At 39.3% G+C, this 25,255-nt stretch overlaps 1 protein-coding gene across 2 annotated transcripts in view; it reads left to right on the plus strand.

Moving 5' to 3' along the window:
- Window positions 1-25,255, plus strand: part of htr2cl1 (5-hydroxytryptamine (serotonin) receptor 2C, G protein-coupled-like 1) — a 167,973-nt gene that overhangs the window by 70,569 nt on the left and 72,149 nt on the right. For both annotated transcript variants that reach the window (XM_038732536.1, XM_038732537.1), the window contains one exon: window positions 6,093-6,223. The gene's annotated coding sequence lies outside the window, so the exon portion shown is untranslated. The remainder of the gene's footprint in view (window positions 1-6,092; window positions 6,224-25,255) is intronic.

The following is a 25,255-nucleotide window of genomic DNA, read 5'->3' on the forward strand; positions in this document are numbered from 1 at the left end:
GAACTTATGTAAAGGATGAAAACCAACAATAAAGTTTTATGCGATAGAGTCTAATCGATAAACAGATCAAGGTCGGGTGAAAACACACATCATCAGAAAGGCTTGAATCAGTGAGAGACCTCTGTTTGTTTTTAGACTGACAAAACTGACCCACAGTTGGCTTTCATCCTATTGGACAGGTAAACTAACACTACTGCAAAGCATGTGAAATATATTGTGATTTAGTGATTTAGTTGGCTCAAGTCAGATAGCGTTAGCTCGCCAGCTGACGCCAAGCAGTTGCTAATATATGCTGCTGTTTGCTTCCTTACGTTCAATTGAGATTAATTGATGTTTTACCGATACTCAGGTACACAGCTTCTCCACCGTCTCAGTACTTTACGTGACCCACATAATATACAACGATGCAACATAACAGCGTAGACGACATGGAAGACCACTTCACTACAATAATGTTACTTACTGCAGTCTAACTGTTAAAGTGTAGCAACAATCTGATTTATTATACTCAGGCTAACTCAGGCTAACTGTTTTGTTCTCATCCAATACATTTAGCTGTGCTCATATTGTTGAGCATCCGGTGAAAGATACACAAATAGTTATTGGAAAAGGGGCGGGGCAGCTTATGCCGATCACGTTTGCTAAATACAGTCAGTGTAGTGTTATAATGTAACCAGCATGGATTAGTTCAACCTCAAGCAGATAAAGATATTACTGTAGCGTTACAGTGGGAGTTTAAATGAGTTTCCAGCATGTTGTGTGAAGCTGTCTCCCAGTGTTTCGGTCTCTGTGTGTCCGATTATGCCCGCTCATGATTTCGAGCACATACCAGGTTGCAGTCTGAAAACTGCAGCGCTAGTTGCCGCTGAAAACTACATATGGCCCCTTTTAATTAAAATTTGTTTAATAAATACAATAAAATATTTGAGGTTCATTGAATTTTACAAATACTTTACTAATATTAGCACTTCTATAAATTATAAATATATGCACATACAAACTGGACCTTGTTCAGACTAGGCAGGATATATGATCAGTGATGGGCTGTCTTTAAATCAGCTCAGACATGACCAACACTTTGCAGAGGAAGTGGCAGGAAGTTAGTTGTGAGGCTGAGCTCAGTCACCAATGAAGCTCTCTCTGTAGATTACCTTAAGTGCTTCATATTTATGTGGTTGTCAAACTGCAGTGATTTTGCATAGTCTTAGCCTTTTCCTGTAAAGCTGTTCAAATCATGACTTAGCAATTCGGCGAAACTGATTAGTTTGATGATTTAAGTGGAATGAGTTCACTGTCTAGTAGTAATTTATTGTATTAATCAGAATTTAGTGTTGCTGTGTAAACTATCTCAGGTGAAATCATGAATGTTTTCATGCAGAAACGCTGATCTTTTAGTGTGTGTGTTTCCCTTGTGTATGGGAATAGTATTGATTGTGCATTAACGACTTAAACTACATCTTTAAACAGAAGAGATCCCTGAAGAGAGAGCAAGCAATCAGCAGTAAGCTACTTGAGTGGAATAAAGTGTTTTCATGAGTGCTCTGTGTATCTGTGTCCACTGTACATGGAGGCGTTGTGTATTTTTTTAGTGTAGCTTTGTAGAAAGAAAAAGTTATTTCTTCGATCCAAGTCTATGATCAGTGAAAAAGTATTCCTATTTCCTATATGTGGGTAGGAAGGCTTGCGTTGTGTGTGTGTGTGTGTGTGTGTGTGAGGGGGGGGTCCCATCTGTTTTTCAGCCTCTCTCCATCTCCTCTAGTCTGACTGCTCTTGGCTACAATCTATCTTCCTTCCCATCTGATGTTGCAGCATATCATTATAAAATCTACCAAACTGCATTTCTTTTCTCTCCTTCGCTTTCTTTTGTGTTTCAGTCATTCTCTTCAGCCTCTAGTTCTCATGTTTTCCTCTTCCACTGTGTTCACTGCAATGCTGCAGTCTGTGTTTCTCGTTCTTTTTCTCCCTTTAATGCAGGTAAAAAAAAAAGTAAGATAATGTTCACAGCATCCAACAGTTTCACTATGCCCTGTGTGCCATATTTGTTTATGTTTGTGATGCTTTGACAAACGGACTCCCTAACTTTGATCAACACTTCTGTTGCACATATTGTGAATGGCTATAACACTGAAAAGTAGCTCTATGCTGCACAATATGACTGTGTTGCTGATTTAATTGCTACTGCTGTCAGAGAGGTATTACCTAGAGATGTAATTATGCACAAACATCCCCCTGTGACGCCTGAATGATTTAATATCTCTCACAATTTGTATGAATGTATGCATGAATTAACATTTCTGAAACATAGAACGTAACAACAAACGTATGCTCATAGACTGAATCTTATTGGGTTGCAATTTTATTTTACTGGATTATTGGACTAAAACAATGTGTGAAGCCTTTTCACACATAGTCCTCTGTCCTCAGAGCCCCCCTGCTTTTTTACTGAGAAAGGAACTTAAACTTTCTCTGTAATCCATTGACTTTGCAGAGAGAATTTGTACTAGACAGATGCATTATGTGACAGCTGATTTAAAATGAAAATAAAAAACACATGGGAAATTGACAGCCGCTAAAATTAAAAAATATTTCTGTGATATCATTTGGACAGGTACAAGCACAGACGCACTGGCAATCTTACCCATCAGTCAGTCTTGACAAGAATTTATAGACACAAGATTAAAACACTAAACTACAAGGACTCCATCCACCGCCAACACATGAATGAACACACTGCCAGACTTCTCAATTTAGCCACCGCTTTCATTTGCATTACCACTCAGTGATAAGGTAACCCTGAGACAAAAGCAAATGGGATTTAAATGTTCATTGTGATGGATTACCTTTCCCCAATCATGTTTCTGCAAGTTGGTTTTTATTCTGTTTTGAAATAAAAGGAAAGCAAGAGGGGCTTGGAAGATGCAAAACTGTACAAAACAGTACATATTGCTTTGTAAAACATACAAAAACACCAGTATGCTTTAATTTGGTGAAAGCTATATGCAGTAGTAATATATTCAGAATATCTATTATGCATCTAATGCATCCTCAACCTGAACTCAGGTTTCTATAATAAAATGATGTGATATATTTTAAATTAAACTATTATTTTTCTCCCAAAGGGCGCTGATGCTGCAGGCCAAGTGTTTACTCCACAGTGGCAAGTGTTTAGTCTTGACTCCAGACTAATTGCATCTTAGTCATTTTCAAAAAACACAATTAAATCAAGTTAGATAATTTACAGATTTCTGCCACTGGAGCTGTTACATCAGAGCCTGAGTGGTGCTTTTTGAGATCTTATGCAACAACTCTGAGGGCGTCAAGGCTTTTTAAAGATTGAGGAAAAGCTTGTGTTGCCCAGTAGAGAGCACACAGTGTTTATTGTTTATTATTAGTTTATTTTTTGGTTTGAGCCCCCAAAAAGCACAGCCTTGCCAACACTGGTGGTAACAGGGGATCTAATTAGCTAATTAGCAAACAAATTAACAAACCTTTTTATTCAGATGTATTTGCAGTAAATCTTTCAGTACCCAGGCGTGTTACTATGTGAATGTTAAGCAGGGTGTAGATTTCCCCAGATAGATAAAGGTTAAAAAGTTTACTTGGAAATCTATGACAACTTTTCCATTGCACATGAATGTGACATTGTCACAGCAGTATATTTTATTCCCACTATCTAATTCTGTGGCTTCAACCCTTATACTCCTGATATTGGCCGCTTGTGATGGTGGCTTCTTAAAAGTGCAGGTCTGAGGTGGCTGCCCGGGGGGATCCAGCTGGACTCTATTATATTTTCAGTGTTGCCTTCAACAATTAACTGGAAAAAGACAGAGAGAATGGGAAGGCAGGAAAGGAAATCAATATATGTTGTTGTCGAAGTCAACACATAATATAGAGCTTTCCAGCTTCATTGAGTAAAGCAGCTGTACCAACATGTACCCTCTTTCTGCCGAATGACTGAAACTAAGCAAGTTGGGGCTTGGCTAGTACTTGGATGGGAAACCGCCTGGGAAAAGTTGCTCCTAGAAGAGGTTTTGGAGGGCCGTATGTGTGGCAGTCTTCCCAATAATAAAAGCCAATTGCCCCAGTGTAGTGACGGAGATGTCGTGCTGTAGAAGATATCATCCTTCAGATGAGATATTAAACTGAAGTCCTGACTCACTGTGGTTATTAAAGATCTCTTGGTACTTTTCACCGGTTCCCCGGTGTTCTGGCAAAATTCCCAACTTGGCTTTCTCCATCTGGCCATCTAATCATCCCCCAGTGTAACTTGCTCTATGTTTCCCTCCCTCTCCACCTCAAGCTGATGTGTGGTGAGCGTCTGGCGCAAAATGGCTGCCATGCATCACCCAGGTGGTGCTTGAGATGAGTCCCCTTTACTCTAAAGCACTGTAAGACTCTGGATAAAGCGTTATATGAATGAAATTCATTGTTATAATGTATTATTTTATTGGAAATATCCTAAATAGGACCAACGCGGCTCGGAAAGCAAATAATGAGAAGTTGTACTTTGTGTTAATTGCTAATTAGCCAATATTAGCAGGCTAACATGAAGATAGTGAACATGGTAAACAGTTGCTTAACATCAGCATGCTTTTAAAGCACCACTGTTCCTAAGTATACCCTTGGAGAGCTACCAGCATGGCTGTAGAGCGTCACTCTCGTTACATCACATATAGGAGTTAAACAGGCCTATAATCTCAGTTAAAACCAGTAAACAAACACACATAATTACATGTATTATGTATGTGAATGTAGCTGAAATTTGGCCTTTAAGGCTATAAAAACGCATTGTCTCCACCTCACAACTGAGTCTTATGGATTGTTGGCAATTTTCTACAACATCCATCACCATGTTTGTAAATATGATTTAGTGTTTTATGGGCAGCTGCACTGGCTTTAAACAGATCCTCGTTATAACCAGCGACCATCCGACCACTAAAACCAGTTCAAACCATTTTTAAAATTGGCACCCTGTGGCAAAAGTTACAATGTGTACAATGGAGATTTAGATTACTTAACAGCCAATTCAATTTACAGACATTGAAGGGATAGTTTGGGAGTTTTAAAGTACCTCATTCAACCCAACTTCAAAAATTTCGAACTGTCCCTTTAAGTTTACATCTCCCTCAATCTCTTTTGAAATTAATGTTATGAACATTTAAAGGTGTTTTTAAACTTTGCAGTTTCTTGAAATTAAATGCTGACAAGACTAACAAAGACACTCTGAATAAAGAAACAATAAAGTTTGAGAGGTGACGTGTTCATGATTTATTTCCTCTGAGACCATTTCTTCCTTTGAGTGTCAGACGATTGACAGTAAGTGTGTGAAATAACAAGCACAGTCATGAGAAAACATTAAAGTCAGGGATAATGAAGTAACAATAAAACCAGCACTCTGACAAAACCAAATGAAGGCTTTGAGTTTACTGTGATAGATTACCTCAGTTTGTGGAGGCTTTTTGTCGTACTGAACAAGAATGGATAGCTACAATGGATTCTTCTGAAGAGAGGAAAATTCGTTGTAAATGTAAAGGAGAAGGGCAACCTATCTATTGAAACAACAGCGCAGAAAATACCTGATTTTTTTCAATTAGTACAGCTGAGGCTGGTGGAAATCTAATTTGTTTTAATATCAGTATTCATATTTGGTAATAAACCAAATAACGAGTTAGTCAGGGGATCATCAAAGATTGTAGGATCTTCTGGTGACCATGAACATATGTACAAAAAGTATGTGGCAATCCACCAAGTAAATTCTTGAGACATTTCAGTTTTTTCAGGTGATTTTTACTCACGATTACAAAAGTGAAATCAGTCCATATTTTAACATAGGTTATGTTTGTTCACCACTCATCCATGGTTTGCAGGGGAAAAGCAGAGATTGTTTAACATAACTTCCTCAGAGTATCTCAATACCTCAGAACCGCAGTGAAAGTCTATGCATGCATGTTGGTTGTGGTGATTGAAGATAAAACAATGTGTGGAGATTAGTGATTTAACAATACTGGACACTCAGTGTTATCTCACTATCATGCCCAACACTTCTGGATACCTACTAAGTGAAATTCAAGAGCTTTTTCTTTCTGTTTCAGACTAAAAAGCACACGTCAGATGTTGAACGCCTCACGTCTGAAGGAAGTCCGTCCAACACGCCCATGAATACAACAAAACACTGGGGTTGCTAATCCAAGGGTGCATGTGATCAAATCAGCATTCGGCACATGTGAGTACATCAGGTTATGCATAGTTACACACACACACACACACACAAGTAGCAGTATCTTCTCCTTTTGTTGTAAAATGAGGTTCAGTTGTAAGAACGCAATATCAATTTTGTGAACTTTATTCTAACACACGCATTCCTGCTCTCACACCAGTACACAAATACAAATGTCAAACAGTACCCATCCTCCTCAGAGCTCAGAGGTGCTGTCAAACAACATCAGCATTCAGTGTTGTGTGGTTCCATCTATCCCTGAGCAGGAAAACTCCCACATGAGGTCATGTACACACACACACACACACACACACACAGAGACACCAAAAGACACACATGCAGACAATATGTACAATACACTCCCCCTCCAGCTTTATTTCCCCTCTCTTCCTCTGTCTTTTTCACCTCTATCTCTTCTCAGTCTCCCACTTTATCCGATGGTGTCTATTTTAAGGGGACACATACACACCCTCTGTCTCTCTCTCCTCTCTCTGTCTCTTAAGTTGCAGCTTCCAACCAACTTTCACGACTTCACATTAATTATCTCAGTAAATTGCCTTCCTTGGCTCCTGTACACATCTTTACAAACTAGGTGGTGCTGGAAGCTCAGTGACGTACAGTAGGGAGTAGTTGAGAGCTGGCCTGCTAACTACTAGTTAGCATATTTAGCTTGGTTGCTAACAAAATGATTTAAACTTGCAAGAAATAAATTTTTTGGCCTCTTATTATATTACCTGATGTTAGCTGGCATATAGCCTATCCTATCATTTCCATTGTTGGCTTAGCATTTCATTACCACTATAAAATGTCACTGGTATTAGCACTAACACTGGTATTAGGTATTAACAGTGAAATTAAGTATTAGTTATTGTAGAGTTACATTTTGACATAAATACAGAGTTAATTATTTCATTTTAAGTCTTTTGTGAGTCTTTTTACAATAAGCACTCCTGGCTAGGTAATAAAAAAATGTTAAAACCCAAATGTATGACAACTTGTTTATTGAACACAGATTAAATTTCATTCACAGTCAACATGAGCAAAAGAAAATGATTTATTCAACACTTTTGGTGCTAAAAAAGAGTAAGTTGAAACTTAAAACTTGAAATGATGAGAATTACGAATTAGAGATGATAATGCAGCCTGTATTTTATGATAGTGTCTTTGGTTCTGGTTCAGCATTGTATGGGTCTGTGTTGGAGTGGAAATGATAGTTTGCTGTGGTGTGTGCGGGTCTGACATGCTGGCAGTTTTTCTTTTTGGATACTTGGTGACCCCTGACGTTGTTGTCTGGAAAGGGGCAACCATCAACTGGTGTAATGAATTTGATTTTTCATCATCTACAGACTGCAGACATTAGTTAAATAAGCAAGGATATTGTAATCATTGCAAGACTTTAGTTCACTGAAGCAAGTGCCTGCACTGTACTGGATTTCCTTTATGACCTGGAAAAAAAAGCTGACCCCTCCAATTGCCATTGTAAAATTCGCACCCTGCTCCAAAACTGAACCCAATAACGTTAACGTTATCAAAAAGGTTAAAAAACAAGAACATACATACACAGATTCAAAGGCATGTTTTTGTAGGTGACCTTTAAGCCAGTGTGGGATCCAGACAAATCTCTTTTTCCCTTCCTCTCTTGCTACCTCCTGCTCTCTAAGTCTCACGTGATGATGAGACATGATGTACTGGGTCCATCTGGCTGTGATGACTATGGCCTTGTATTGATTCAGAACCAGACACACACATGTTTGTTCCTCTATCCCTGTGGGTGCTTCTCATTGACAAAATGCCTTCCCAACCTTAACCCTTACCCTAACCAGAACCTAATTGTACAACAAATTCTCACTCCCAGCTCGTCACATACGGACGCTTGGTCAACACCCCTTGGCATTGCTTTTTAACGCCCTGGGTACCCCTTTAGCGTCGTTTTTTTGGACGTGTAGGGCTCCTCTGCAGCAATACACACTGTATATAACATCCGGCCAAGTTAGCAAACAATAAATATGCAAAGTTCAGTTAGACTTTCAAAATCAAACTGTTTGTTAACGTTCTAAAACGTTGTGAAACAACGCATTTTGGTTAGGTTTAGGCACCAAAAGTTTTGAAAAACATCACGGTTTGGCTTTAACTTACGGAAGTTAACCCACACGTCCACCCCAACCACCTCGTTACTCAGACTTTACTGGTATATATTATAACCTATTATTATATCTTTAGCGTTAAAAACAACGCAACAGGACTTCCTCCAGTGCAATGAACTATGCCGATAAGGGGCTCCCCAGTGCGCTACAAACTGATGCCAAGGGGTTTTGAGCATGCGTCCATATGTGATGACTTGGGAGTGAGAACGGGTTGAATTGTAACCTGAACCCTAAAACCAAGTCTTCACTCTGAAAAAGCAGTCTCTACCCGTGGAGTCCTAAATTTTTGCCCCTACCATGACACAAGTCCCCATCGGTAAGAGTGCATTCAGGTTTAAGTCCCCACCGGGATATAAAAATATGAAATACACAGACATATACATGTTCTCTCTCAGGAAGGAGGAGAGAAAGGTCATGTCTCTCAAGTTAATTAGTCTCTCTAGCCTTCAGGTCTGGAGGAGCTTTCCTCTCCACTTCTTGTTTCATGACTTCCTCTCTCCCTCATTCTTTCTCTCTACAGTCTTCCACCAGAGCATGACGGTCAGATAACCTCTCTTAACACTGCATTGCATGTGTTTATGTCCTGCCTCCTCACTTCCATATTTGCTGTGCAAAATGTGCACAAACACACACAAATGCAATATTCCCAATATCTTTGATCCTAAAGCCAGAATCAATTTGTTTAGTTGATGTGGTGGAGCTATTAAGTTTAATTACTTCTTCACTGTAGCTGAAGGGGCAAAATGTGTGTGTTTGGCTTAAGGGAACAGCCATAATGAAGTGTGAATCTATCTGATAAAAACGTGGGTGAGTCAGTGAACTACCCCAAGAGACAAACACAGATTACCTCTGTAGGGGTGTGTTTCTTGAACTCTCTTCTCTCTAAGCTACTTATTTGCTTTCAGATCGATGGTTTTGATATCTTTGTACACATTCAGAGGGCAGCTGAACTTGAATTAAACTTTCTAACCTGCTCGTGGTGTATTTCATATTTACTTTATGAAAGCTAGGATTTTAGAAATACCGACATTTTTTAGTGTTTGGATTTTCCATTTAATACTTATTTAGTTAGCAGTACAGTTCAGAAATCAACAATAGCTTATAAACGCAACACAACTAATCTCTGCTAAACACCTATCTCACAGCATGGTCTCTAATTGACTGACACTTAGTAGTAGATTACTTATTGTATTTATTTCAAGGAAAACTACTATACAATAGTGTCAGTCCTCACTGACCTCCTGTCCTCTACTCACATTTAAGCAGTATATCACCTGCCACACCAGGGACAATAAAACACTGGATTTATTGTATGCTAACACCAAGGATGCATACACTGATCTGATCACAACCTGGTGCACCTCATGCCTGTGTACAACCCTATGGTACACAGGCAGCCAGCTGTGACCCACACAATGAGAAAATGGTCGGAGAAGGGTGAGGAAGCCTTGAGGGACTGTTTTGAAAAGACCATGTGGGATGTCCTGATTAATGATCACAGGGAGGATATCAACAGCCTGACACACTGCATCACAGACTATATTAAATTTTGTGTGGAAAACACTGTACCCAACCAAACCATACGGTGTTTCTCCAATAACAAGTCGTGGATTACTCCTGCTCCTGAAGGAGAAGAGGACTTTTAGGTCAGGAAATAAAGAGGAGCTGAAAATTGTGCAGAGGGAGTTGAGGAAGAGGATCAGGGATGGTAGATGCAACTATAAAATGAAAATGGAGGATCAGCTGCAGAATAACAACGTCAGAGGTGTCCGGAGGAGCCTGAATACCATCTCTGGGTATAAAGTCACCACACCTCAACCGGATGTGGACCATCAGTGGCTTATATCTTTTTTAATAGATTTGACCAGGCATCTGCCCCTCCCTCTGTCCAGACACTCCTTATGAGAACATCACCATCGTTGACACTTGGTTCAGAGCCTTTTCACACCTCCAGCACACCTACTCCTCCATATCCCATCCCCGCCCCGAGTTCAGCTACCCTCAGCTCTGCACACCCAACCACAGAATTGTCTCTTACCGTCAACCAGGTGAGAGGAGAGCTGAGGAGACTGAAGATGAGGAAGGCAGTAGGACCAGATGGAATCAGTCCAAGGCTCCTTAGGTCTTGTGCTGACCAGCTGTGTGAGACTCTTCAGTACATGTTCAACCTGAGCTTGAAGCTGGGGCAAGGCTCTTCGGTGGCATCAGCCATCATCTTTGGTGTGGTATCCTGGAGTAGCAGCATTGCAACGGCGGGAAGGAAGAGGCTAAACAAACTGATTAAAAAGGCTGGTTCTTGTCCTGGGATGCTCACTTGGGCCAGTAGAGGTGGTGGGAGAGAGGAGGGTGAGAGCTAAGCTCTCATCCATGTTGGAGACCTCGTCCCACCCCCTTCATGCGTCACTAACATCACTGAGCAGCTCTTTCAGTGGCAGACTGATACACCCACTCTGTGTGAAGGAGAGATTCAGAAAATCTTTTCTTCCTGCAGCCGTGAGACTTTATAATCAGCACTTTTAAGCATTAAACAGTAACCACTACTCAGAGACTAAGTGGAAATTTATGGACAATGTCACTTTGCATTATTAATATTGGAATTTCTTTTTATCTGTTTATCTTAAATGATGAACCTGTGAAATAAACAATTTGTTTTTATCATGAAGGTCTGAATGCCTGTTCAAAGGTCTCTCCGTACTGCCAGGAATAACATTTTACTGAAGCAATATGGAATCTTTTATATATTTCTTTATTTGGCTGAAAATGATTCACATTCTGTGAATAAAAATACTGCCAGAATAAATATGTTTTTAATTGTACAATAAAAAAAAAGCAATAGCAATAAATAAATAAATAACTCACCCACAGATGCTTTCACCCCAAACATTTTCCAGAAAAAATACCAAGGACATTATCTGAGTAACCTCAACGGTACTTAGCACTCCTGATTTCATATGATGTTATGACAAGCTCCACTAGGTCCATTCAAGGTTGTTGTTTTTTTAAAGTGAATTAATGTAATGGATTTATGCCACTGGTAGGGAATTGACCACAGGAAAATTAGGACTCACTCGGGATGACATTGAAGGCTAATGAATGAATGAGAATGAGAATTACTATATTATTTTGAGATAAAGGTTAATGGAACGTAGGATATATTTGTATGCAGCCTTATACATGTATATTGTGCAGTTTGTATGTCTAGATCTATATGAGCATCTGTTCAAGCATGTACATGAAGGATCTCCCATAGGTGATCAGGAGATCTGGTGACTGCGAAGGCCATAGCAAATGATTTACATAATAATAATAATAATAATAATAATCCATCCATCCATCGTCACCCGCTTATCCTGCGTACAGGGTTGCGGGGATAATAATAATAATAATAATCTTTATTTATAAAGCACTTTTCAAAACAATGTTACAAAGTTCTTTCACAAGAGCAAAGAGTTTTTCTGCAAATACACACAGCAAATAAAATAACATACACAGTAAAAGCAGGAAGAAAGTTATGAAATTAAAATACATATATAAGCAAAATACATAATTAAAATAAATCAGGAAAGACTCTTCTATAAAAGTATGTTTTAAGAGGGGACTTAAAAGAGTTCACTGACTCAACCGCCCTGATTTCCTTGGGCAGGCTGTTCCAGAGCCTCAGGGCCCTGACAGCAAACACTGTTCGGTCACCCCTCGTGCCCTATGGCCGGGGGCATTGTCATCCTGAAAGAGACCATCCCCATCAGGATAGAAATATTTCATAGGATGAAGATGATCACTCGAAGATGAACAACTTTGTATTGATTTGCAGTGACCCTTTACTCTAAAGTGGACCCAAACCATGTGAGCAAATCCCCTCACTGTAGGGGTCAAGCATTCAGGCCTGTACAGTTCTCTTGGTGAATACCACACATGTACTCGCCCACTTGTTCAGAACATGGTGAACCCTACTATAATATCCCAATGTCGGTGACAGACTTTCATTGCTGCTGACACAGCACGTACTTGTGATCGCATGCACTGATATTCTCAGTCACTCTTCAGTTATTCCATACATATCACACTGATGCATGAGCATCACAGCCATCAAACGTGTGCCGTCAACCACAATTTCCAACAATTTACTAATGTCTTTCCCATAAATCTAAATGCAGCTGTCATCGTAATCACTGTTCCCATTGAAACACTAGCCAGTTGAGCAGTCTTTGTGATTGAAGCTCCTGCCACCCTTTTGCCACCATTTGTATGCATGCCAAAGAGCATGATTGGATAGTAATTTCTTAATTGTACCATGCTGTATGGAAGCATCTGCATTCCTTATGTTTCTCCACTCATTTATTCAGTTTTTTCCCTATAAAAAAAGTATGTATATATATATGTGTGTTTCGGTATGTACTCCATTTTCACAATCCTTCCACAAAGAAATTAATATTCCTATTATATCACGGATGTATTTTTGCCAAGAACCTTCAGAACTGAAAGCAGATAAAAAACAAGGGGAAAGGTTAAGAAGTAGATTTTCTCCTGTCTCACTAAATTGACATCAACACTGTTCATTTTCCTTTGCTCAATCTTTGAAGTCGACGGGGAAAATGTCGGGGCTTCAGTGACATCTGAAGCTAGGGGGAATGCAGTAACTTACCTTGCAGCAGCTCTTCTTTATGAGTATGTTTTGCTGGTGTAAGGTTTTTGAAAGTTCATTAAAAGGGACTTTTCGGGGATGCATTTTCACTTAACACAGAATCTACTGTATTTCACATGATATCGTCTTGGACTCTCAAAGCATCAGTTCTTGGTTGTCAGTGGCACCTCACAATCTTGATCACACTTCCCTTCACTTTGTTGTTGCCAGGTAACTGAGATTTTCTGTTTTTTTGTGAGCAGAAACTTTAAAATTATGATTCAAATATGAATGAAGTTATATTTATCCTCCCTGTACAGTACTTCCATTTATTCAGTTTTCTCTCTCTCTCTCTTTCTATGTCTGTTAGCTTGTTTTTCACATATCAGAATCAGAATCAGAAGGAGCTTTATTGCCAAGTAGTGTTTTACACATACAAGGAATTTGCTGTGGTGCTACACGTAGACAAACATACAGTCGACATAAATAAATGTAGAAATGTATAAATATGGAATGAATATGGTGCCAAAGTGACAGCATCACGGCCATCAAGAAGCCAATTCAATCAGTTGACACAGAGACACTTCACTTCTCTTCACCAGCTCAGTTTAATTGTGGTTTACAGAACTTGAGATAGTTATTTTCTATAAATGTGGCCTACTCCTTTTTAGAGCCACAACAAATGCAGTGATTCTAAATGACTAGGCCATGACTTGGCTGTCTAATGAATGCTAGGTAGTTTTAAGATCGCAAACATCATTTTTTTTTGTCTTTTTAGAGCCTGAATACAGACACAGGGCTTTGGTATAGCCCTAGAATTCGCCATAAAGCAGTTGACACACAATATCTGATGACCAAGGCCCCTTTTATTGATGTGTAAGAGACTTTTTTTATATAGCTTAATGGAAAGCTGTTTTGGACACAATGTGAGACAATGAAATAGCCTGGCTCATCTCTGTTTTTGACACGGCTATTGTGCCATTTATAGTGTTGCTGTGTCTATCCATGGTGCTGACACTGCGTAGGGATTGGGTGCGGCCCATTACCCACACTTATGGTATTTGTGATGTATTTCTGTCAACTCTCACAGTCCCCAAGTGCCAATTAAGATCAGGAGCATATGGAGGTTCATCAGAGGTCACTGGGACATGCTTGATTAATGCGAACATCCTGTGGCTTGTGCATTTGGCTCAATCGAGCTCAGATGATCTGTTGGTTTTATTTCAAATGTAACTGGTCTATTCAACTTTATGACCTTATCCATGGTGCTAATATACTTACCATGACATGTTTATCGCCTTACGTAACACCTTACATGACCTGACGAAGAGGTAATCTGTTATGTACCTTAAGGAACTTTTCTTTTGCTTTGCCTGTAGCTAACCCATAGCCTGTACCCCTATATATTCATTGTGGCATTAGTATTTCTCTGTAATACTACCACGTGTCCACGACACTAACACACTTATCCCAACAGATTTATCACCTTGAAACCAAAACACCGACCTAGAAGTGAACTTCTATATAACCTTGACTAGAGTTCTGTTACCAGACCTTAATCCAAAGGGTCCCAACAAAGTACTGGAATTCAAGTTGGGACTTGGTAACAGCCGGGGTTAGTCGGGTACTGCTACAGATAACGTGTTTGGCCAGATGCAGGGCTCAGATTTTCGCCCCTCGCAGAACTCTAGCCTTGAGCCAACACATTCCCATTTGTCTTTTGGTATTACACTGTCCATGGTGCTTATATACTCATTGAGGAAGAGGAGTTTGTCTACAACACTATGGCCGTCTGTGATGCTAACACATTAATCGCAAGTTATCACCTCACTAAAAACACCTAATGTGACCAAGCAGTAAACTTTATTTATGCCATATGCTATTTCTGAAAAGTGTGTTTTAGATTGGGTCCAGGTTTCTATTGCAAGTAGTAGTAGTAGTATATGCAGTGCTCAGTGGGAAGAGGAAGAGAGTATCCAATGCAATTTTTGCTTTATTTTATACATTACTGACCAGTGAATTGAGTTAAAAAAGCAAATTAATAGCTTTAAGACTGGGTTTAGGATAGACTTACATAGTGGATCTTCCTTTGTCTTTTGCTATGATGCTGTCCATGGTGCTGATGTACTCATTGGAACAAGTGTATTTTTGTACAGTGCTATGACGTCTATATGAAATATTGGTAATAAAGCAAATTACCCATGTTCCGGTATCTGCCTAAATTTCCAGCTTTCTGAGTGAATAGCATAACAGCAATTATTTCACATTATTACAAGAAAATCTATCCATCTTTAACTCAAATGTATATGTGGCTGCACAGAAACTCATTCCCATTAATTTCAGTGAGGGGAACATGACATTAGCTTACTCGTTCCTGACAGGGCTGCAAACTGGGACAGATGCAATGCTTGAAGTTGGAAATATTTCTTCTGCTAATAAAGTTTTGCGGTTGAAGTGGGCATTCGGGTATTAATTAGCAGCTCCCATAGCCACAACAATTGCTCCTCACAGGCTTCTAATTGCCAAAGATAAAGGTATGTGGGTGTATATGGGCTTTCTGTCTTTGGGACACTCAATTGACAACCCATCACCACACCCCCGCTGGGTGCATAAATCCAAATTAGCTCTCCTCACACCCTCCATATTTTTATACAGAAAGCAGACATATGTCACCAAATCACTGATGACATTTGTGTAGTTATTCTTAGTGACAATAGTCCATTATCCTTTTTTAAAATTAGCTGCACTCTTGACAAATTTCAGGAATACAGGCACACAAGTGTGAATCATGTACTTCAGCTCAGAAGAAGCTCAGAAGAACACTGATTATCAGTCAAGCTGCCATTGAGCAAAACTTCCTTGCCAAAACTCCCTCATAATTAAATGTACTGTAGCTGTATGAATGTGAATCCCAGGATGTTGGAGTAAAAGTGTTAAAAACATCCCACAGAGATGTCTCGATAGATACTTACACCTTCATCTTAAGATGTAGTAAACACAAAATAATGTCAGTCTGCATAACATGCACACACATATACCCACAAAGTAATTGTTTGCCTCCAGGCTGTCTGTCAGATACTGTCTGGCTTTATAATGACATGCTAATAAGGCACTAACTACAGAGAAAAAAGCTAACAAGCTTTGCAATTAAAATGACCGAAAATTCTTCCCTCCCCTTCACTCCTGCCTCTCTTCTGTTCCTCCCCAGGGGGGCCCGGGTGTTTTGTCAGCCTTACTTGGTTTAAGTAGTTTCTATAATGGAGGCAGGCCCATCAAGAAAGTGTCAGTTAGGAAGCGTGTGTGCACAAGAGGAAGTGAGTGTGTTAAGTGTGTCTTTTTATTTAATCTCCAATAATGTTCCTGTTTTTAGAGTGGTGTGCTGTGTCAGAACGTAGAGGAAAACTCCCTGGAGGGGTTTACTACACACATACGCAGACTCACACAAGGCGGCACGCACCGTCCTTCTCCTCTTTCCTCTTTCTTCTCCTCCTCAAAGTTTTGTGATAATGCAAAAAGACATGGTCTGAACATTTCTAGTCAAGCAGAGAGGGAAGCCATAGAAGACATGAGAAGAGGGAGAAAGAGACGAGATGTTCCTGTTAGGAGACCCTGAGAGGGTTTTAGCGTTTCCGCCAGCATTTGCATAAATTGTCAGACGCATCTCCCCTGTTGACTGTTGAATGATTCGAAGCAACAATCTACCCACTCAACACCCCTCATTAAATATGAACATGAAGTCCTCATGGTGTGTCTCAGTCTCAGGAACTTATAAAGTCACTTTAATCAGTCAAAAACAGCCAAGGCCAGTCAACAGCGATGGCAAGACATCCATGAAGAGACCTTTGTGTCGCTTACTGTGTGTTAGTGTGTGCTGCTTTGCTTTTGAACTCAGAACAAGCTGCAGTGTCTGTATAAGGCAACAACCCCTTCCTCCACTTTCCCTCTGTGTGTCGACAAGTGTGTTTCTTTCAAAGGAGTCTATTGGAAAGCAAACACATGCACACATACACACACAGGAAGACACAATGCCTTGTAGAGTCATTGCTGCCAGTGGCCGATGCACTTTTCTTTAGCAGCTGTGTTTGCTTTAGTGTCTCATCTTTAAAAGAAACCAAAATCTCAAAGGTTTTTATTTGTTGTCAGGAGGAGATTTACAGCCATGCAAACTCTCCACTCTTAATCTTCCTCTCCGACAAAAGTTGTGAGGGCAGAGGCAGCATTAAAAGAATCACATTTATGAGCATCCCACACTTTCAGTGTTTCCATAACCAAGTTCTGAAAAATTGTATTTATACAAAGTTTCAGAATAAAGTCCAAAAGAAATATTATACAGCACTGTTATATAGGGTTGTAATTTTTTTAGCAACCTTGAAAAAGTAGCCTGGGCTTCTGCAACTATTCATAGTTCTGACATGTACAAACTTTATTTCCCCCCCACAAAACTCATATTCTTTACAATGATTTGGAATATAAATATTTTACCGTTTGGTGGATCTGTCCTACAGTTCTGTGAGGGTGTACATCTTCAGCATGGGAGGATGCTGCATTTTCTCTAATAAACTACACTGGGAATGCAGAGTACAAACCCCAATAAGGAACAAAGTACAAGGTAGATTTATTTGTCACAATACAACAGGTTGTAGAGTGAAAGTAAGTTTGTAACTGCCTTACGTAGCGGACAATATACACATAAAAGCAATTCTAAAAATGGTAAACAGAAATAAACTATATTCAATGGAGCAGTGCTGAGGATGAATTAGAGTTTAAGAGTCCGATAGCTTGGGGGGGAAAGCTGCTCTGCAGTCTGGTGGTGTGGCAACTTCTGTATCTCTTCCCAGAAGGCAGCAGGGTGAACAGGCTGTGGCTGGGTGGGTACTGTCCTTTAGTATCCTTTGGGCTCTGCAGGCACCTCACCTCACCGACATCACTGATGCTCGGGAGATGGGTACCAATGATCTTCTGAACAGTTTTAATCATATGAATCGCTAAGAATTCATATCAAAAAAGTGCTACAGAATGTTTGATATTTTAGCATTGACTAATGATCAACACGCTAATTCAAGTCTTTAATGTTATTTGTGGACAAGACCAAGATGACTACTGAAAACAGTGTGAGCCTATCTTTACTGTGAAATCAGATTCAGGAATATTGCACAAAACAGGAGAATGGTTGAATTCATTTGAAGCTAAAGGTGCTTAAAGGTTAGGTTCAGTGTTAATAAGAGGCTTCAGTTGTCTGAGTTAGTTGAATTGAATAGGTATCTACTCCTGGCAGTCGCTACTGGGTTCAATGCTGTTGTTTAATTCTGGCAACAAAGCTACATGCGACTGCCAGGACAACACAAATAGCAAGTTTTGCAAGACTATAGCAAAACTTGCTATTTATAGCAATAGCAAGACTGCGTAACTTTTGGAAACTATCACCTCAAATTAGGTGGGACGAGTTCTTTTGGAGGGTGTACCCGACTTCAGAATGAGGAGGTTTATGATTATTTGTGGGTCCATTCAAACCTTTTTCAGGGAGAACCTGTACTCCCACTGGAAGAACATCCGTGGGTGCAAGTCATGATAACATTGTTAGTGTCATTCTTGCATTGTTGGCAAGAAAATAGGCGCAGTAAAATGCGTCACAGATGTAGGAGAAGAGAAACAAATTCAAGCCCAAATTGAAACCTTGATTATTTTCTCCCATTAGGTTGGGGAATAGCTCATTTTCGTCTTGCAACATTTTCATGTAGGTGCTTTCTTCAGTCATGCTCCCTCTGGCTTTGTTTTTTTTTTTTTTTCTGGTTGGTAGCGTTAATAAATCAGGGGAAAAACTCCATATTCAACCCGTTCTCATCCCAACTCGTGACATACGGACAAGACCCCTTGGTGTCGCTTTATAATGCCCTGGGTACCCTTTAGCGTTGTTTTTGGACATGTAGGGCTCCGCTGTCAAGTTAGCAAGGATAAATAAATGTGCGGTTACACTTTCAAAATAAAACTTGTAATTAAAGTTGTGAAACGTCGCAATGTCGTGGTTAGGTTTAGGCACCAAAAGTACTTAAATTAAGTATGTTACTTAAGTGACTTAACTTAACATAAACAAAAACTATGCTGACTTTTTGTTTCACACAGGAACACTGGTCTCGGACACTGGTCTCCTGGGTGAAAGTCCGGTTTCTGTCTACATAAACCACGTCCTTACTTGGACTTTTCTTCAATTGCTACGAGTAATTTTAGTGTTGAACAATGTTGCTAAGGAGCTTCCCCCATTGCATTAAACTAGGCTGCCATATGCGTTGGTGCCAGACGCCAAAGGACATGATATAGCATAGGTATTTGATGCCATGGAAATGAGAACGGGGTTCATTCCCACTGAAGTTTATTTTTGCAGAAACTTAATGCATTTTTTTCTCTGTTCTTTTTTAGTAACAGCATTAGACAGCAAGGTTGCAGAGTTATTCATCTTTGCTTTCCTCCATCTCTGCCTCTCATATTTTCCCTTCTCCTCGTTGACATAACTAGTGACAGGAGCCAACACAATAAAACTTAACGTGTCACTGGAGCCATGAAGTTCCACCTACACAGTGTGCATTGTGTGTGTGCGTGCATGTGTGTGTGTGTGTGTGTGTGTGTGTGTGTGTGTGTGTGTGTAACAGTTTTAAGGTGGTAGATTGAAGGTGAAGGCCCTAGTATTGTCATGCCCAACACTACAGAGACTCACTTCTCTCTTTCTGTCACCCACTGCCCTTCAGCTAAAAGGACAAATAGCGGAGATAAGTTTTCGGCTCAAGCTAAACCTTTGTAAGGGAAGGTATTACACCACCAGTCTGTCTCATCATATTCTGACATGCACAAGATTAATTAATTAATTTAGGCAAAGGAAGGAAGAAGTAGGGTCAGGGGGTTGTGAGGAGCACGAGGAATGGGAGAATGACAGGGATTGTGAGTGGAGAACAATGTAGCAAATACAGACTGGCATAAAAGTTGAAATGCATTACACTGACAAGAAATGTGTGTGTCATGTGACAAAAGTTAAAGCAATTTTATGTAGTAAATGTATCATAAAATAACAGCTTCAAAATCATGTTGATGGTGCACTGACTTATAATAGCGAGAATGTTGTCTAATTGCCTCTAGACTTGGTATTGAGCTATGTAACATTGGAATCCCTTTTGCTAGAATAGCGTAATGCTTTACGGCACCACGTCACACACCATCAAGACTCAGCATGGTATCTCAATATGGATGTCATGTCAGAGGCTGCAAAGAGACCGAAGAAGATGTTGTCGAAGGAAGTGAGGAAAAGAAAGAGTGACCAAGCAAGAGACTGGACAAGAGTAAATATTAACTAGGGGTTAAGTGTCTTGCTCAGGGACACATTGGTGGATGGGTCACAGTGGGGGATTGAACCCAGACCTCTGACATCAAAGGCAGGCATCTTATCCACTGCATCATCACCACCCCTTTTGTAATCATGTACGGGTACTGTCCATAAATACGACGATTGTCAAATCTTAAATAATACTGCAGTGGCTATTGTCTATCAACAATTTAGCTTCTGGGGTCAACGGCCAATGTTTGTTCTTGCCAATGTTTTTAATGAGCATTTTAATATTTTTATGTAGTTTTTCCCCTTTCCTTTCCATGTTTAATGCATTAAGTACACTTTGTGAATGAAATGTGGTATACAAATAAACTTGCCATGCCGAAATGCAGCAAATCTTGTATTGTATGCTCTAGAGCAGCCACATTTTCATTTTCTTATTTTGCTGATATTTTTAGTTTACAAGCATTATTAAAGCATGTTTGCAGCTCATTTATGATCAGTGTGGTAACAAATACTTTGAGGCTGTATTTTACTAGTTTTAATTACCATATGCAGCACACCTTCTTACCTTTTCATTTGTGTTTTTCTGTGACGGACCACCATCACTACGTTTGAGTATTCGCTGTGATTGCCATTCCCACAAGCCTGACTCTTTGATGTTGGTGTCAAGTTGCATGTTTGGTACCCTGTAGACCTGGGTTCAAATCCGGGTGGGGTTACTACTCTTGCCTTTCCATCACAATTTCTGTACATATATTCTCTATTTCTTTAAACACTGGATATTAGCAGCAGTGGTGCAACTTCTCCTGCTTGTACAAACTCAGAGAAGCATTACAAACAAAATAAAATGAATTTTGCTGTATGCATATAAGACACCTACAGATGAAATGCATTATTAGAAATTAATTGCATGTAATTTATCAATAAATGTAATTTATATACATTCACAACTTACTTTTATGTTTCAAAGATGCAAGTGGCTTCTGTAAAAACAGAAAGGAGGTGGAAAGATAGTGGAAGAAAATAAGAAAGAGCCACGCATTAACAAGACACTTACAATCCAGCAGCCCCGAATGGAGCCAAAATGTAACGCAGCAGGACAGTTTTAAGGTGGATTTTCCCTTCTCTTAACCGCTTGGTTTGCTAGTGCGCCTGTCTGTTGTAACAAAAAGCAAAGTGAGGAAAAGGTGAGCACTAACGACCCAGGTGATATCCATCACCTTGATAACGACTCCACAGAGGTTAAAACGTGGGACTCCCTGACAGTCGATAAGAACTGAAGCCTCTTGGATGTGAGGTCAAACTTCTTCAAGTATCTTCAATCAAGCCCACTTGCCCTTGATTTAACCTTCCTTGGATATCCGTATTAAGTGACATGAAATATGACTTAAAAGTGAAGGAGATGAGAAACATACAGCTAAATATTCAGTAAACATATTCAGTAAGTGAGAACATATCTCACTTACTGTATATTGGACAATTTTGACTTCAGCCGGCATTCATCTCACTTCCTTCTCACTTTGCTGGAAATTTTCACAATTTCTTATGTGCCCATTTAGTCTGAGCAATAGGGTAAATCTCCCTGGATATGGGCCATACCAAAGAAGTAAATGTTCACAGATGAGGGCAAATAAAGGGCAGAAAATGCAGCAGCTGTGTGACAGAGGAAGACCCTCAGCGATGCTAATGGATGGCTCAGAAAACTGCTCCGTAATAACAGTCTTTATCACTCATAAAGTCATCCAGCGTGACTTGTGCGTGTGATATGAACATTATGCTGGTGATCATCCCATCCATCTCTTCTCTGTTTGGTAATTTGCTGTCTTATTCTGGATAGAGGGGTCACCTCTAGCTTTTGTGTGTGTGACACTGGGAGAGTGTGTGTGGCAATTTGGTGTAACTCATGTCTATGACACATTCTTGGCTGCAACAGACGCGTTTGTAGATATTAAGGTTGATGGTCATACGGTAGAGTGGTTAGCGTGTGTGTGTGTGAGAATGTGAGAGAGAGACAGCCAATTTGTACTGTGCATGTTTACCAACTATAAATGCATTTGTTTGCATTCTATAATAGTGTTTGTATGAATTTATCTATGCAAGCTCTCTCTCAAATGATCCGTTGTGTTTGTGTGTGAGTCACTGATGCGTGTACTGTTTGATGTGGTCAGCTCGCTTATGGTTTCACAGATAATGCTTTTCAAAAACTCACTGTATCGTAATTGTTTTCTGTACATATGATTGGATCTCTACTTTGCTAACTGGTACTGCCACCTCTACCTGATTTATTTTCAACCCATTTTTAGCTACAGTATTTGCCATCTCGTTCCCTTGGATGCAAATATGTGCTGGGACCCATAAAAACTGATCCCAGACTACTAACTCTGTATAAAGATAACAAAGTTTCAACCATAATATCCTCCCTACATTTTGACGTTGCACTTTTGAGACTAGCCAGAGCTGCACTTGAATCTGAACAAATTCGCATTCTCATGGGGTTTGACTTCCTCTATCCATTGTAATGCAAACAAGATTGCCATCATTTCTGCTGCATACACCAATAAATGATCGGTTAATCTTTTAACCACCTTGATTTTTAATTCTGGAATGTAAAAAGCACAGCTTGATTTTCTGTTCTCTGGATTTTTATACCCATCCGTGAATAAATATACACGATACCCATATCTCTCCTGCAGCATAGTGTTCACATAAGCTTGCATATCAAAAATGTTTTTACTTGAACTAACCTTTTTCAGTAGAGAAAAATCAACTCTAGGCTGAGGTAATAACCATGGTGGAACAGCTGGCATTAAAGCAGTTGGACTAGCGACCCAATCGTTGATTCCTAACTCATTTGTTATATCCAAAATTACATTGCTAAATACCTCCTTTTTAATTTTGCTGCTTTCCCAACTTTCATTCATAATCCTTTTTGTAGGATGTGTGTCCTTTTGACTTGACTGTAAATTAGCTCAATAATTTGCCCTCAACTGTTTCCTTCTTAGAATCAGTGGCATTTCTCCAACTTCCACCTGAAGCACTGATATGGGTGTTGACTTTATTGCTCTCGCATAATCTCAATGCTTGGGCCTGAATTTTATCCAACCTTTTTAAAGATGTACTAGCAGCTGATCCAAAAACAATACATCCATATTCTAGAACTGATCTAACTAATGCAACATAAATATTTCTTAACGCCACTCGATTAGCTCCCCAAACACTGTCTGTTAAACATCTCATAATATTTAGTACTTTCTTACACTTATCCTCCACCTAATTAAAATTATTTTTCCATGTAAGCAACATATCAAACCACAACCCCAAGAATTTAAAAGTTTTCACTCTTTCTAACCTTTGATTGTACAATTTCAAACAAATATCTCCTTTGATTTCCTTTCTTTGTAAAAAAGATGGATTGAGATTTCTCAACAGATCATTTAAATCCCCAATTCAAAGACCAATCTTCAACCACATTAACAGCTTCCTGAACTTTCTTTACAACAAAGTCTATATTCCTCCCTCGTTTCCAAATTGCCCCGTCATCAGCAAAAAGTGATTTTCCAATGTCAGGATTAACATTATAATAAACATCATTTATCATGATTGAACAGTACTGGACTAATGACACTCCCGAGGGTGCCATTTTCAACAAAAAATGTATCTGATATAGGGGAACTCTATATCAGATACATTTTTACACGAAGCTGAATGGGCCTACCAAATAAGAAATCTTTAATCCAATTATACATTTTACCACCAATACCAATTTTATCTAGCTTTATTAACAAACCTTGCTTCCACATCATATCATACGCTTTTTCTATATCAAAGAAAACAGCTACTACTCCCTCTTTATTTGCTTGAGCTTTCCTAATATCATTTTCCAAGCATTTTAAAGGGTCCAGAGTACTACGCCCCCTTCTAAATCCACTCTGAAATGGTGAAAACAGCTCATTTCTTTCTAAGTAATATGTTATTCTTTCTGTAATCATTTTCTCCATGGTTTTACACACATGTGAAGTTAAAGCTATGGGTCTATAGTTATCTGGATTTGTAGAATCAAGAATCTTATCTTGCCTGATTCCCCTCATTATTATTATTTTTTTTTATTCCCCACACTTTATCTAGTGGTGTTGTTCTTCCAATAGCTGAACAGAATTCTCTCCAATACATCTTTTTTGCCCTTTTGAATACCTACCTTACTACTGCCTGAGCCCTTTTATAATCTAGTAAATTCGACATTGAATGATTTCCTTTCAGTTCTCTAAACATTTTATTTCCATTTCTGATGGCTTCAAAACATTCTTTGTTCCACCATGGTACCATTTTTACTTTTCTTTTTACTAGTACTCTTTCCAATTGTTTCTTTCCACAAACAATTGGAAAACTTTGATAATACTTATTTCATCCACTTCCCCTGACATTTCAATCCTATTGAACTCCTCATCACAAGCACTTGCAAATTTACTCCAGTCTGCTTTACCCAATTTCCATCTTGTAACCCCATCAAGTTCAATCATAAGATTTTCCTCAAAATTAATTACAATTGGATAATGGTCACTTCCAATACTATTATCACTTTGCTATTACTTTGCACATCCCATTTACTGCCAATAGCAAATTCATTACTGTGGTTCATTGCTCTTCTCCCATAAGATATACCTTCTTTAATAAAAGTGCCCCCCCCCACCCCCCACCCCGACCGTTGTCGCTATGCTGCCTTATAACTTTATACCCTCTGATATTAAAATCCAGATGTGGTTTCAGCCATATTTCTTGAATACAAATAACATCAGGCTTCACATTTAGCTGTTGTACATACAGTATCTCTTAAATTCTTGTCCATTTGCAATAAGTCTTCTGGCATTCCATTGAAGGATAAGGAAATCCATTATGAACTTAATCACTAAACTGAGAGGTTCCATCATTAGGAGCTAACATTTCATGTAACAGTCATATCA

Source organism: Micropterus salmoides, unplaced genomic scaffold (genome assembly GCF_014851395.1).
Source record: "Micropterus salmoides isolate LMB-PRFRI ecotype aquatic unplaced genomic scaffold, ASM1485139v1 Ms_hic_scaffold_2, whole genome shotgun sequence".
Lineage (NCBI taxonomy): Eukaryota > Metazoa > Chordata > Actinopteri > Centrarchiformes > Centrarchidae > Micropterus > Micropterus salmoides.